The following is a 16,974-nucleotide window of genomic DNA, read 5'->3' on the forward strand; positions in this document are numbered from 1 at the left end:
AGACTTGGAGGAAGCCAGGGAAACCTGGAAGCAGACATGAGAAGGGAGAGAATATAACCTGTCTTGGCACAGTTCAACAAGGAAGTTACTGTAGACTCCCAGAACCATATGAAGGCTGAGCAGTGCCTCAATTGCCTTCTCTGCACAATGAGTGGGTTGCAATAAATGATCTCTAGGGTACCTTCCCGCTTCAACAGTCTCTGACACAGGTTCCGACAGTCACAGTCATTACAAGCGTAGAACAAGTGTTCTCCCTCTGGGCTTGCAAGATGGAGAGTTTTATGGCAAGTCACAAGTCGGTTACAGCCAACAGGCCTGGGCCCGAGTTGGAGGGGGGAATGTTTCAAAGAAACAGCACTATTTTCTCAGAAACGGGATTGCTAAAAATAGCAGTTCCTCATAAATGGGACTGACTGAAATAGAAGTTTCTCAGGAGCAAGCCTGACTGCTATCAAAAGAAATTTGCTATTCAAGTCTCCTTGTCCCTTCGGCCTGCCCCTGAGAAAATGCCTTCTCAAATATAAATACACATTACAAATCTATCCAGTGAGGCAGGCACAGACAGGGTATCTAGGCATACTCCCCAGACCTCTTGGCCTCCATGTGCCTCCACCACCACCATGCTGCCAACTTGGACAAGTCCAAGGTAACTGGGAATCCCAAGACCTTGCTATGGAATTCTTAGAGTCAATGCCCAGACCTGGAAGTTACCAATGACCTTGGGAGGCTCTGGACTAAGATGTTTTGGGGGAAAAGAATGGCATTCTGGCATCAGTCAGTCAGATTGCAGAGTGGGACTCTCTGAGAGGGCAGCTGGGAATTTGCCTGGCAGTACCAGGGCAAAGCTGACTGACCCTTAGCAAAATTGGAAAGAAGACAAAATTTGTCTTTGCCCAGCCTCTCTTTTCAGCAGTCTCTTCCTATTGGGTCAGAAACCAGAGTGCTTCATGCCATCTACCGGGCCTGTGTGTTTCATACTCCAGACTTCTATACCATCTCTTACATCTCACAGCATTAAAATTGATTTGGCTTAGTCCTATTCCCCCAGTGCCCTGGGTGACAGTTAATCTGATAAACTTGTCTATTCTATCTGGTAAAAACTTATTAAAAACCTGGTTTGTGGCCCAGTCCCAATTTCACCTTGATAATAGAACTTTGTGATCTCTCTCCCTCTCAGGACACTTCTCTTTTTTTACATACTGCTTTGATCTACAATTATCTATGCTGAAATCTATATCAATGGGTTCTCAAATTTTTTTAGTCTCAGGACCCCTTCACACTCTTAAAAAGTAAGGACCCCAAAGAGATTTTGTTTATGTGGGTTATATCTATGGATGGGGGAGCTAAGTGGCAAAGTGGATAGAGTGCCAGGCCTGGAGTCAGGAAGATTCATCTTTCTGAGTTCAAATCTGGCCTTATTAGCAGTGTGATCCTGGATAAGTCACTTAACCCTGTTTGTCTCAGTTTCTTCATCTGTAAAATGAGCTGAAGAAGTTAAGGGCAAATCATTCCAGTATCTTTGCCAAGAAAACCCCAAATGGGCTCACAAAGAGTCAGACATGACTGAAAAGGACTGAACAATAAGAAACAACATATGAATATTCACTGTAATGGAAATTAAAACATCTTAGCATTATTATGAAAATAATATTCACAGACCATCTAAAAAGTTCTCTGTAACCCCCAGGGGTGTACAGGTCACAGTTAGAGGACCACTATGCTAGAGAGATCATTTGATACACTATCAGATTATAAACTCCACAAAATCAGGAATTGTGTCATACTTATCTTTGTAAACACTCCTAGAACCAAACCCTAGGCCATGCATAGTATGCAAGAGCAGGAACTGTTTCATCTTTGTCTTTATACCCCTGGCACTCAACACAATGCCTGGTGGTAGCAGGTGTATATTTAAGTAAGAGTAAATGCTCATGGATTGATAGGTTAACTGAGGAAGGTAGTAGGAGCTCCATAAATGTTTGTCAAATGAATGAATTTTTATGTGTTACATGGTTCAGTGTATTTATGTTTTAACTGGGGTTTTCTGGAGATAGTGCCTTAGTACAGAATGCTGTCTGTGTTCATTTTCCCAATGTTATCAAAGAATCACCTCCTGTCTGAGTCATGTAAAGGTCTGACACATCGGAACAGAGCCCCTGAGTGGTGATGCAGTACTGAGTGCCTAGGTTTGAGATTCCCGTGGTTCTCTGTTTGTCAGTGATTGCAAAGTGGCTTTCAGAAGACTTTAGAAAATGGAAGAAACCTACTGACTGACCAGCGAGTAGAGCAGTCAGGGGCAGTGCATTAATTGTTGTGGATTTACATGTGTCTAATTGCACCAGAAATGTGGTCATCAAAGCCAGGGCTTTTCTAGAAAGGAGAAAGAGAAAATACATCAGCATTCCCTATGTCTCCTTTTCCCTGCCCCCACCACACACAGGACACATTCTCATGTACATGTACACATAGGCCTATTTTCTGATCAGTAGAATATACAGTGACATCTGGAGAAAAAACTATGGAATCAGAGCACAGAATGAAGCAGACTCTTTTCTCTTGTATCATGTTTTGTTTTGGTTTTAATCATAGTTTCTTCCATTCATTTTAATTCTTTTATGCAACATGACTAATGCGAAAATGTGTTTAAAAAGAATGTGTGTGTAGAACCTATATAAGATTGCATGCCGATGTGGGGAGGGAGGGGAAAGAGAGGAAGAGAAAATTTAAGATTTATGGAAGTGATTATTGAAAACTGAAAACAAATTAATTAATTAAAATTTTTTAAAAAAGAATGTACAGTGACCTCCTTGAGGGTTAGACTCTTTGAGGACTAGCACCTCTGGTGGTGAAGGCTACCAAGCCCTTTTCAGGGCTGTTCTTCCACCTTTAGTGTCCACTTGTCACCCAACTCTCACCTATGGCTCCAAGAAGCTGTAACGTGCCCAGTGGCCACATCCCCATGAAAATGTTTCAGCAAAGTAGGGTGGAGCCAAGATGGCAGAGTAACAGCATGGACTTTCTAGAGCACTTCCACCAAGCCCAGCCAAATACCTGTAAAAATGGCTCTAAACAAATTCTGGAGCTGCAGAAACCACAGAATGATAGAGTGAAGCAAATCTCCAGCCCAAGACAGCCTAGAAGGTCACTGAGAAGTGTCTATTGCACCACTATTCAGGAAGGACACAGTCCAGTGTGGGCTGCGCGAACATAGACAGGACCTGAGCAGGTCTTGGGGAGACTGAATCTCTCACACCTGTGATGGTTTCCAGACTTCATGATGCTAAAACACTGAAGATAAACTGGAAGGTCAGTGGGAAAAACCTGTGGGACTAGTGCAGGAGAGTGGAATGGTCTAGCCCCAGCCCCAGGATGGCAGAGGGGGGAGGGGTGCAGGAGCCTGAGGTAGCCACAAAAAGCAGTACGGGAAGCTGCAGCCATTGTTTCTGGAGCTCTAGGTCCACAGATTATGGGGGGATCAAGCAGCTGACAGTACACTCCCCACCCCCACAGGAAGCAGAGAACTACTTTGACAAAGAGCTCAAAAGTCAAGTAAGTGGCTGGGGAAATGAGCAAAAACCAGAAAAAGAATCAGACTATAGAATCTTACTTTGGTGACAAGGAGGACCAAAGCACGCAAACAGAAGAAAACAAAGTCAAAGCTCCTTCATCAAAAACCTCCAAGAAAAATATGAGTTGGTCTCAGGCCATGGAAGAGCTCAAAAAGGATTTTGAAAATCAAGTAAAAGAAGTCGAGGAAAAATTGGGAAGAGAAATGAGAATGATGCAAGAAAATCATAAAAAAACAAGTCAACTGCTTGCTAAAGGAGACTCAAAAAAATGCTGAAAAAAATAACACTTTGAAAAATAGATTAACCCAAATGGCAAAAGAGATCCAAAAGCCAATGAGGAGAAGAATGTCCTAAAAAGCAGAATTGGTCAGATGGGAAAGGAGATCCAAAAACTCACTGAAGAAAATAATTCCTTAAAGATTAGAATGGAGCAGATGGAAGCTAATGACTTTATGAAAAATCAAGAAACTATAAAACAAAACCAAAGGAATGAAAAAATAGCAGACAATGTGAAATATCTCATTGGAAAAACAACTGACCTGGAAAATAGATCCAGGAGAGACAATTTAAAAATTATGGGACTACCTGAAAGCCATGATCAAAAGAAGAGCCTAGACATCATCCTTCATGAAATTATCAAGAAAAATTGCCCTGATATTCTAGAACCAGAGGATAAAATACATATTGAAAGAATTCACCTATCCCCTCTTGAAAGAGATCTAGAAAGAAAAACTAGGAATATTGTACCCAAATTCCAGAGTTCCCAAGTCAAGGAGAAAACATTGTAAGCAGCCAGAAAGAAACAATTTGAGTATTGTGGAAATGCAACCAGGATAACACAAGAACTAGCAGCTTCTACACTGAGGGATAAAAGGGCTTGGAATATATTCCAGAAGTCAAAGGAGCTAGGATTAAAACAAAGAATCACCTACCCAGCAAAACTGAGTATAATACTTCAGGGGGAAAAAATGGTCACCCAGTGAAATAAAAGACTTTCAAGCATTCTTGATGAAAAGACCAGAAAGGAATAGAAAATCTGACTTTCAAACACAAGAATCAAGAGAAGCATGAAAAAGTAAACAGGAAAGAGAAATCATAAGAGACTTACTAAAGTTGAACTGTTTACTTTCCTACATGAAAAGATAATACTTGTAATTCTTGAGACTTTTCTCAGTATTTGGGAAGTTGGAGGGATTATATACATAAAGACAGAGGGCACAGGGTGAATTGAATAAGAAGGGATGATATCTAAAAAAATAAAATTAAGGGGTGAGAAAGGAATATATTGGGAGGAGAAATGGAGAAAAGGAATGGGGCAAATTATCTCTCATAAAAGAGGCAAGAAAAAAGCTTTTTCAATGGAGGGGAAAATCAGGGAGGTGAGAGGCAAAAAGTGAAGTTTACTCTCATCACATTTGGCTTAAGGAGGGAATAACATACACACTCAGTTTGGTATGAAAATCTATCTTACACTACAGAAGAGTAGGGGAGAAAGGGATAAGTGGGGTGTGGGGGGAATGACAGAAGGGAGGGCAAAAAGGAGGAGGAGGTAATTAGAAGTAAACACTTTTGGGGAGGGACAACGTCAAAAGAGAGAATAAAATAAATGGGGGCAGGATAGGATGGAGGGAAATGTAGTTAGTCTTTCACAACATAACGTTTATGGAAGTCTTTTGCATAACGACACATGTATAACCTATATTGAATTGCTTGTCTTCTCAGTGGGGATAGGTGGGGAGGGAGGAAGGGAGAGAAGCTGGAATTCAAAGTTTTAAAAGCAAATGTTAAAAATTGTTTTTACATGCTACTGGGAAATAAGAAATACAGATAATGGGTTGTAGAAATCTATCTTGCCCTACAAGAAAATAGAGGAGATGGGGATAAGGGAAGGGAGGGGTATGATAGAAGGGAGAGCAGAGAGGGGGAAGGGGTAATCAGAATGCATGGTGTCTTGGGATGGAGGGAGGGGAGAGATGGAGAGAATATTTGGAACTCAAAATCTTGTGGAAATGAATGTTGAAAATAAATAATTTTTAAAAATGTTTCAGCAAACAGGCTAAAGCAGGCTGAGGGTAACCAAAAGGCAAGCATATGAAGACTTCCCCAGTGGAATGGGCAGATGACAACAATTTGTTCCAACAGTCAGGAAGGTGTCTGAAAAAGGTGACACGGCACTTGTGCTTAGAGCTTGATCAGATATCAAAGATGCCAAGGTCATTCACTACATCCCAGGCCATCATCAGTCATCCTGACTTTTGTCTTGCCGTTGGACTTCAATAACTCTGGAAGAAAGAGTGAGGCTGATGACATTGTGCAACTCTGCCTCACTTAAATCCAGTTCACCCACAAGTCAAGACATCACCTGTGATGTCACTGGTCTTCTTTGAAAATGAAGGATAAACAACATCTCTTTACTCAGTTTTTGTTTCAGAAAACATTTTATTATCTCTTTTCCTTGAGTGTTTGTGAACTTTTCATATTTTATTTTTGTCTTTCCCCTCCAAATTTCATAGAATCTTAGAACCATAAACTACTGGAACAGGAAGGGACCATAAAAGTTACCTTAATCTGACTTCTTCATTTTACAGATGGGGAAACTGAGACCCAGAGAACAGAAGTGATTTGCCTAAGCAGAGGATGGACTAGCTCCCATGTCCTCAGACGCTAATCCAGCCCTCTTTTCATCTCACTCTGGACAAGTCACTTAGTTTCTCCCAGCCTCAGTTTCCTAATCTGCAAAAAGGAGATAATAATAGCACCTAACTCCACTGGGTTGCAGAGAGGATCAAATAAGATGTATGTGTAAACTGCTCTACAAACCCTGAAGTACTACATAAATGCTAGCTATCACCGCCATCATTAATAATGATCAGCACAATAGGAGTTTAGAAAAGAGAGAGCCGAGTTGGGAACAACCTCACAGAGGAAATGGAAATTGTGCTGGACCTTGAAGGACGGATAGGATTTGGATGAGATTTTAGCCCTGCCAGAGGGAAATACCCTTAATTTGTTTCCCTTTGTTTTTAAAAGGGGAAGGGAAGGGAACAAATATGCCGTTATATAGCATCTACTGTTTGAGATCACACACTATGCTAAGTACTTTTAGGAATATGATCTCATTTGATCCTCGCAAGAAGTCTGAGAGATGCTCCTATTATTATCCTCATTTTACAGTTGAGGAAACTAATGTTAAATGGGGCCCAGTACTCTTCACTTTTTCACAAAAAAAAAGATTGATATATTTTACTATTACATTATCTATATTTCACAATATATGCCCCACCCAAGATCCATCCCTTATAACAAATGAAAAAGAGTAAGCAAAAACACAGGTTCAGCAAAAGTGATCAACAAATCAATTATATGCATGTTCCAAATCCAGAGTCCCCTACCTCTACAAAGAAGGGAGGGAGGTATCTTCTCATGTCTCTTTTTGGGGTCAAGTTTAATCATTATAATTTCACAGCATCTGGTTTTTGATCACTTTGTTTTTAATTGTTCTTTCCACTTACATTTTGGTATTTGCAGTGTACATTGTTTTCCTGATTCTGCTTACTTTAATTTTGTATTGATTCATATGTCTTAGGATGTAAGTCTCTGTTGGCAGAGTCCAGCTCGTTCTTGGTATCCCTAGCACCTTGTTTGTACTTTGCACATAATGTTTTTGAATCATTTTAGTGGTGTCCAACTCTTCGTGACCCCATTTGGTGTTTTCTTGGTAGAAATATTGGAGTAGTTTGCCATTTCCTTCTCCAGGTCATTTTACAGATGAGGAAATTCAGAGTTAAGTGACTTGTTCACTTATGAAGAGGAGTCTTCCTGATTCTAAACCCACCATATCCCCTAACTGTCTTCTGCTTTTTTACTATTTTGCTTTGTATCAATTTTATTTTGTATCAATTACTTCTGCTATTTTACTTTGTATCAATATCTACATCTGAATATAAGCTCCCTGAGGGCAGTCTATCACCTTTACATTTGTATGCCTAGCACCTTATATGGTGCTTTGTACTTAAAAGGCTCCTTTAATAAATATTTTTTTGATTGAATGATTCTCATGTTTCTCTGTATTAATCATTGTCATTGTTTCTTGCCGTCCAGTTATATGGAGAGGTACACCTTCAAAAGAGTCATATTGTCATGTATCACTTTCCATTGTAGCTGTAGAGACCAATCTCTTGGTCATGGCAGAATGAGAACAGCATCTTGATTTCAGTCCCATGTCTGGGACTCCGTTGGCATCCCTTTCCTTCTAGGATCTTGGGTTAATCCACAGAAGCTCAGGGTGCCTAAGCTATCATTGCCCAGAAGTGTCAGTTTTCATTTTCCAGCTCTACGTCTCATTTGATTCTTTTCTGCAAATATCCCTAACCTCTGCCAATCCATTAGCATGGTTGAGCCATTTTTCGCTGCTGTTTGCTGCACCTCCCAACTTAGAAGCAATCACAGGCAAATTACACTTCTAGAGTGACTCCGTTCAGCTCATTCACAAAAGGTACTAAATGAGCCTTTACCTAACAGCCACTTTTTGGGTGTTTCTCCAAAATTTGACTCTCTGACAATATAAGGATATGCTTAAGGGAAGCTTGCAAATTATCACTCAGAAAAGGTATAAAATATTTTTTCAATGCAATAAAACATTGATTAAGTACTCACTGGGTATGTAGAGAACTGTGCTAGGTGCTTAGAAGATGTACATTGCTTAGATAAAACATGGTTTCAGTCTTAATAGGACTTATAGCATATTAGAGGATATGACATATAGATAAGTAAAATATGGAATCTGCATAATCAATATCAAGTTGCTTTCTCAAGGAGTGATCAGGGGCAGGAGGAATGGAGAGAATTTAAAACTCAAAATTTTGAAAAATTATTGTTAAAAAATTTTTACATGTAATTGTAAAAAAAATATTGAAATAAATAAAAATTAATAAAAAACAAGTAAATGTTTATCATGATTAAATAAATAATTAAAATAAAAACAAAAATAAAATAAAAGACAGCATTGTGTGATGTCCAAGGGGAAAAAGGTCATGACCTTCTGGGAAAGCTTCATAGAGGAAATGGCACTCTCACTAATAGGAGGACTTGAAAATGAATTCTTAAATTTGATTTTAAAGGATGGGAAGGAATTCTCAGGTGAAGGGAAGGAGGAAGGATATTTCCAGCATAGGAAACAACCTGGACAAAGACACAAAGGAGGGACATGTTGAAGAGACAGAGAGTATTTCAGTCTATGCTGAATGAATCGGAAAGACTTTCTTGGTACATAAAAGGTAGATTTTAATGAAGGAAAACATAATACTTTGTACTTAAAAATCATTTTGCATCTATATTCAGCCTATTTCTAGGATGACCTTAAAGTACAAAACAAGAGATTTAGAGATAAAACAGAACTCCTGTCGTCTAAAGGAAGCATAAATGATAGGTGACACCAGGTACTGGAGATGAACAGAGAACTCTAATTAGTCACTGGATTTGGACCTAAGTTTCCTGACAACTGAAGAATAAAAGGGAAGTTCAGAGGCTGCATTTTTATTTTCTGACAAGAGAAGGCAATCCAATTCATTTGCAGAAAAAACTGGAAATGCTTCCTGGAACTAAGCAGAATTTTGAACTTATGCACAAGTCTGACTAACGGCCTCTTACACAGAAACCACTCCTTGGGAGCCCAAAACAAGTTTTAGAAATGTTGAAAAAGGGAAGCATATTTGCTACTCCCATAAGCCCACATTACCATATTGACCAAAATGGCAGCATGTTGCATTGAAAATGGCCCAGTCTTTCTCCAGAACCTGTCCTGCCCTTCCATCTACCCCTCCTGCCCTAGTATTAAGGAAGAAGTCATGCTACCCACCTACAACTCTATAGAGCAGATAAGAAGAAAGTTGTTGTCCTCCTTCAGTTGACACAGAATTTAGATTAAAAGATTTAGAACTGAAGGAGGACTTTGTAAACTATTTAGTTCAATCAAAGCCCAGAGAGGTAAAATTACTTGTCCAATATCACTCAGGTGAGAAGTAGCAAAGCTTGGGTTTGAATGTAGTTCTTGTGACTTCAGATGAAGTTTTCTTTCCACCATATGATCCATCAGTCATCAAATAACATTTCCTCAGTACCTTCATTGGCGTAATACCATTCTAGGTACCAAGAGAAATACTAAAAGCTGGCATCACAGACCTCTGTGAGCTTACAGGAAATATAAATTCCAAAGAGTTGTCAAATAATTTGGAGTTGAGGGGAGTTCTGCCAAGTTCCTTCCTAAATAAAGGTGCCTCTTCATATAAGGCAAACTCCTTGTAAGCTCCTTTAAGGCACATTGTCTTTCTTTTCAAATCACATCCCCGATGTTTAGCATAGTGCCTAGCACATACTAAGTGCTTAAATGTTGATTGGATTGGATCATTTGAATCACTCAGAATACTTATACTGGAAAAAGTGACACAGGAGAAAAGGAGAGGTATATTTGAAGGACTGCCCTGTTCAAAATGGATTATATTGCTTAGCTGAAAAGGGGAAAAACTGGGACCATTGGGTAAAAATCATAAAAAGGTTGGTTTCAGCTCAATCTTACCTAGCATTCCAAAAGTGAAATGGGCTTCCTCTAGAGGTATTTGCTAGCCTATCATTAGAAGGATTCAAGAGAAGGCTGGATAACCATGTGTCAGAGATAGCATTTTTGTTTAGGACTAGGTGATCACTGAGTTTCATTTCAGTCCCACCGTTCTGGTGTGCCTGAACTCTTTCTAGTAGTGATAGTTTATAGAAGAACAGCCTCATTCTTGAATTGAGGGCCATGAGGTTCAGAAACACACAAAGAGAGATGTCAGGCAAGAGGATAAGTTGCAAACTTGGACCACTAAGGCAATTATTTCTGAAGTTATGCAGCTGTTGTGCTTAATCTACAGTCTGTTGGTGTTCGGGTCCTTGATGATAGTTGGGGCTTCCAAGAAGGGGATCATATTCTGATGTGCATTCATTGAAGATAGAGAACTGGCCTTAGAGTCAGAAGACATGACCTAATAACAGTTAGCATTTGTAAAGCACTTTTCAAATTTTAACTCATTAATAACGAGTTAATACACAATCACAACAATGCTGAGGGACAGGTGATATTATTATCATCCCCATTTTACATAATAGGAAACTGGGGTTAACAGAGGTTACGTGACTTGTCTAGGGTCATATAACTAGTAAGCGTCTGAGGCTGGATTTGAACTCATGACTTCCCAACTACAAGTGCAGTGCTTTATCTACTGTATCACCTAGCTACCTAAGTTCAAACCCTGCCTCTGACATATATTTTACCTGTGTGACCATAGATAGGTCATTTGATCTTTCAATGCACTAAAACTATGGTTTACACATGAGTTGTTGATGTGCATCAAAAGAGAAAGTTTCCACATCAGAAAATTTTCCAAAGCAATGAAAACACTGGCCCAGATCACTCCCACCCAGATTCATTACTTCATTCATTTTAACAAATTAAATGACAAAGTACAATACAGTATAGTACAAGTTATACTATAGTCGTGTTTGACTCTTCATGATCCCATTTGGAGTTTCCTTGGCAAAGATATTGGAATGGTTTACCATTTCCTTCCCCAGCTCATGTTACAGATGAAGAAACTGAAGTAAACAGAGTTATATGACTCTCCCAAGGTCACACAGCTAGGAAATATCTAAGGCTGGATTTGAACTCAGGAAGATGAGTCTTCCTGAATCCAGGACCAGTACTTTCCTGGTACTCACTGCCCCACTTAGCTGCCCTATATTGCAAAATAGAACATGATAAATGCATAGGGGAAGGAAAAATCAAATTTTTTTGTGGGCAGGGTCTAGGCTGCCCTCCATTCCCTTCCCAGCCCTGTTCTTGGCTCCCAGACATCCACACCATGCTGTCTCATCCTGGAACCTCCCTCAGCCCCTGGGGCCTCCTCACCCTGGGACATCTAGGGAACATCTCAAAGAATCACCCCTGGTCTTCTCACCATAGAACATGCCTCTTCAAGACCTGCCCACCTCTCCCATTGGTGAGTTTCTCTTGAAGCTTGCCTTTTGTGGAGAGCCCAGGCCCACCCTGGGCAGGGCACATTCCCTACTTCCTCCCTTCCTTTTTTGGCTCTTTCTAGTGTATTGTCTTCCTCCCTGATAATGTAAACTCCTTGGGGGCCAGAATTGTCTTTCCTTTTCCACTTGTATTTGTCTCTCCAGGGCTCAGCACAGTGCCTGGCACACAGTAAGCATTTAATAAATGACCCTTTCCTTCCTTTCTACCATATGAAGTTTTAGGGAAAAGGGACTATTTCTAACCAGATGGATCAGGGAAGGCTTTATGAAGGCATCTACCAAGTCGAGCCACAAAGTATGCCTTGGATTTTTCCACAGAAAGAGAAGAAGGAGAGGGCGTTACAGGTATAGAGAACAACATGGGCATGGGGACAGGATACAAGCTTGGGATACTTGAGAACTCTAGGTAGATCAGTTTGGGTCAATTTTCCATTGTTGGAAAAGCGCAAAAGGTTATCAAAAGCACCCCTGTATTGAGTAGGAGATCCAACTAGATCAGGTCTAAGGTCCCTCCCAACTCTAAAACAATTCTATGACTTTCTAATAATTGCAAAGATACTTAATATTGATATACTTTTTGCTTTCAAAGATGAAAAATCATATATAGTGAAAAGAATGCTGAATATGGAGCCAGAAGATATGTTTAAATCTCAGTGCTTAGATTTATGATTTGTACAACCATGGGCAAGACACTTGATATGTCTGGCCTTGGTTTCTTCATCTTTAAAATGAGGGGGTTGAACTAGAGGACCTTCAAGTTCAATGTGCTCCTATAAAACACATCGATCATTTCATTAGCTTCTCACAACAATTCTGCATGATGAGTATTATTCTCCTCATTCAATAAGATGGAAAAAAATCATCTTTTATTAAGCACTGTGCTAAGCACTTTATAAATATTATTTCATTTTGATCCTCACAGCAAGCCTGGGAGGCAGTTGCTATTATTTACCTCCATTTTACAGTTGAGGAAACTGAGGCAGACAACTGCCCAAGGTCACACAGTTAGCAACTGTCTAAGGCTGGATTTAAAATCAGGTCTTCCTGGTTCTAGGCCCAGAGCTCTTTCCACTGAGGTATCTAGTACCCTGGGAAAACTGACTTGGTCAGGGCTCCACAATGAGTCAGGGGGAGGCATGTGTCATATTTAACATTCAGAGATGTACACTGAGGCAGACACACTCTCCAAAGTTAGTCTCTGTGCTGCTCTTCAGATACATCCTCTCCCTCACTCTAACTTTCCCCTATTCAGCTGAATTCTCCACATACCTTGGCCCCAGGCCAGGCTCAATCAGACACATCTATTATGTGCTTTCATTACTTTAGTGAAATGACACAATTTGATCTGGGCAAAACACTGGCACCCCTGGGTGCAGGAGTTGAGAGAAATGGGGAATGGTTTTCTAAATGTGAGAAATTACAAGATTTTAGAATAAAAAGGTTATTTCAAGCACCCTGAGTGGACAAGAGTTAAGCAAAATAATTAACCAAGAGACCAAAGGGAGAAGAAGATGAACATTAAAGGAAAGCAAATTTTGGCTTCAACATAGAAGCAACTCCCACATCAGGAGTGAATTGTTTCTTGTCAGTTAAAATATAATAGATTTAATTTCTTTGAGATGTTATTTGGTGCTTTGTCATGCCCTGTGTCTCCCAATTTTCTTTCTCAAAGAAAATAGTCATGGTCTATAGGCATCAATCAATCAATCCACAGGTATTTACTGTGCTCCTACTATGTGCCAGGAACCATACTAAGTTCTGAGGATACAAGTATAAAGAAAGAAACCATCCCTACTCATAGCAAGTTTGCTATTCTAATTGAGGAGAAAACAAGGACAATATAGAGGTTTGAGAGAGTAAATGTGTAAAGAACAAATATAATGTGGTTAAATACAAGGGAATTTTGAAGGAAGGGCACTCACAGCTGAGGGAGTCAGGAAGGGAATGCAGGAAATGAGCCTTAAAAAGAACTCAAGATTCTAAGAGTCAGAGGTGGGGGCCAGAGGGAGGGAGGAGTGCCAGCATTTCATTGCTAGAATCCATTCCAGGAATGCCACATTCTCCCTCCCTTCCCCTTTGCAATTATATAGGCAGAAGACAGAATGTTGTGCACAGGGAAGGGCCAGAAAGAGAGCACTGGGGTGCACTCACCCCTATAAGGTGGGTCATGAAATAATCCCACAAGAAGAAAGTAAAGCATCCTTTGGGAGTTGGATGAACAGACCCTAGAACTTGTTTCTCAGGACTTCTATATGAAACAAACACTGCAAGTAAACGATAAGCTGCTTGCTTCCTAAACTAACTAGTTGGAGGAAAGAAGGCTAGATTGCTTTCAGGAGACTGCAGTGTTATTTTAATGACCCAAACTTCCATTTGAAACAAAGTCCTAGCCTTTTAACACCAATGTTCTTCTTCTGATGTGGTATGTCTATAAATCTTGCAATTCCGTAGTTCCCAATCAATTCAAATTAAGGAATACTCAAAGGCCATTAGAGAAGGGTGTGCTAGATATGGACAGGCTATATTGAACACATTATAAGTGAAAAAGTATGGAGAGGTAGTATAAAAGAGGTTATTGAAGAAATGCATGACCAAGAAAATATAAAGATGGGTCAGTTATATTTTGAGAGCAAGGGACAACTGAAGGGACAACCCCTAAAATCCATAGATATCCCTACAACATAAGTGAACACAAGGAGAGCAGAAAATTCCTGTGTTTGGGGTCAGACTTGATTCAGGATTGTCTGGTGATTGAGGCTTGGGACTGGAATAAAATGAGATGCTCCTAAACCATATAATCTTGAACAGAAAAGTTTACTTAACAAATAACAAGGAAGAAATATTCAACAAAGATACAATATTTTTTCAATTGAGCCCAACTCTCCTCTCCTCAGCTTTTGCCAAGATGACACATGGACTTAGAAGTGTTGACTCACATAACAGGGAAAGGGCCATTGAGCCTGAGGACCTCTAACTACTTGTGCTGGGTCTTTACATCTTAGGAGACCAGGAAGCTACATCAACAGTTCAAGTCTTAGTCTCTGCAGTAATTAAGTCCTAAGGAAAGTTTCTTTTTCTTTTCTTTTTTTTTGGTAGGAGAAAACAGCCTACATAACAGGGACCTTCCAATTCATTTAAGCCATGAGTGGTGAACTTCTAAAATGGTAACAGGGCATACTTCCACGGACCCCAGCCAAATTAGCAGGAGATGTTGCTTCTACCACATCTGTGATGAGTTTATGGGAGAACATGGACAAGAGTTGCATGAGATGAGCAAGGATGGATTAAGTTGCAGTCTGTAATCATTGGAGGGTATACACACGTCAATGAAATCACAGATCCTTTGGGACTTAATGGAAGTCAGGGAGGTCAGTCATAGCAGCAAAGGACCAAAAGAGTTTCAGGCATGGAGGAAAGCTAGAGAGAATGCCTGAGACAAGAGACATGACATCTTGTTCCCAGAATAGCCAAGAAGCCAAAATCTCTTTAGTTTAGATTCCTGATTCATTTGGAGACTCGATAAAGTAGGAAACGCAGTGAGCTGAGAATTGAGGACTTGGGCTCTGGACCTACCTCTATCCTTAACTTACTTAAGCCTGAATAAAAATACTTCCCTTCTCTATGTCTTTTATTATTTGTAAAGTACAAGGTACAATGGTTCAATGGAAAGGGCTCTAGATTTGGAGAACTTCAATTTGAATCTTGGCTCTGTCAATTTACCCCCTACACAAGTTTGGACAAATCATTTCATCTTCCTAGGCCTCAGTTTCCCCCTTATAAAATGAGTGGCTGAATTAAATGATCTCTAAGGTCTCTTCCAGTTCTAAATCCTAATAGCCTATACTAAGCATAGGATTATAGCTACAAGGAAACTCAGAAACCATCTATTCCAAACCCCTTATTTACAGATGAGGAAACTGATGCTCACAAAAGTGAAGTCACTAACCCAATGTTACACAAATAGTAGGCACCAGAAGTAAGATCATTATTAGATAATCAGCAGAGAAAGTCCTTCCAGCTCTGTGATTCTATGACATCTAAGGACTGACTATCCAGAGCTCACCTTCCAGAACCTTTCAGGGTTCTAGAGTCCAAGAATGGTACATAGGACAGGTAGGTTTCAATGAGAGGATAGATATAGCCAGGGAAGATCTAGAACATGAGCTACCACCTTTGGAGGCCCTTGGTAGGCATTAAACACCAGCAGAAGTTGGCAAAACCAAAAGGGAGGAACAGACACCGAACAGTGGGAACTGTATTTAGCCATGAAGGGTGAAGCAACCCAGCCAAAGCCTCCGGGAATCACTTAGTCCCTTGAGGATGCCTCTATCTTTGTATTCAACTGGAAGAGTTCCTATATTTCTGTACTCCTAAAAACGCATTTCATTCTTGGGCTGCATGGCCACCTTGCACTTTTGTGGTCTTTGAAGGAAAGACATTCCTTTGAAGGAATTTCATTATCTAATTTGAAGGTCTTATTAGGTCAGAGTCAGCACAGTCTAGACATGGCTCCTCAAATATCTGAGAAAGAGAAACTCCTTGTATTTTCCCTGAAGACTGGAACTCACAAAGTCACAGATCGCAAAGGGACCTCAAAGACCACCTAGTCCAACCCCTTCATTTTATAAATGAGAAAAACTAAAGTCTAAGTGACTTTCCCAAGGTCACACAGGTAGGCAGCATCAGAGGCAGTGTTCTTTCCATTGTACCACCCTGTCTTTAAGGCCCTGGCAGTGAGTTGGGGTTGAGGGGAAAGAAATGTCTTAGTGAACAGTGAAGTCCCTAAGGAGAGCAGAGAAAGGAATGTGGTATAGAGGGTGTCATCAGAATCCCAATAAAACTTGAGGGTGAGGGTAGAAAGAGGTAGAGTATGGCATAAAGATGACACAGACAGGACAACTAGTTTTGAATTCTATCAGTAAATCTGCTCTTGCTAGGAAAGGACTGCTTAGACAAAAGAGCATAGTAGAAGTCATCTGTGTGAGCCTGGACAAGACACTTAAAGAGGCAATGGGGTATGGTGCAAACAATGCTGGCTCCAGAGTCAAATTCTGCCTCTGATAATGAGTCCTTGGGCTGTTACTCACCCTTCCTAGGTCTCAGGTTCCTCAACTGTAAAATAAAGGGTTTGGAATAGATAGCCTCTGAGATCCTTTCCACCTCTAGACTTCTCATCCCATGACTTTCTCCAAGAAGCTGCAACATACACAGAGGCCATACCTGGGTAAAACTGTCTCTGCTGATGGGCTAAACCAGGTTGAGGGTAAACTATCAGCTTCAGACCTGTCAGTGAATTAGGGGGATGTCTACCCCAAGCATGTAAAGACTTCCTCTG

This window comes from Notamacropus eugenii, chromosome 3, assembly GCF_028372415.1.
Source record: "Notamacropus eugenii isolate mMacEug1 chromosome 3, mMacEug1.pri_v2, whole genome shotgun sequence".
Classification (NCBI taxonomy): Eukaryota; Metazoa; Chordata; class Mammalia; order Diprotodontia; family Macropodidae; genus Notamacropus; species Notamacropus eugenii.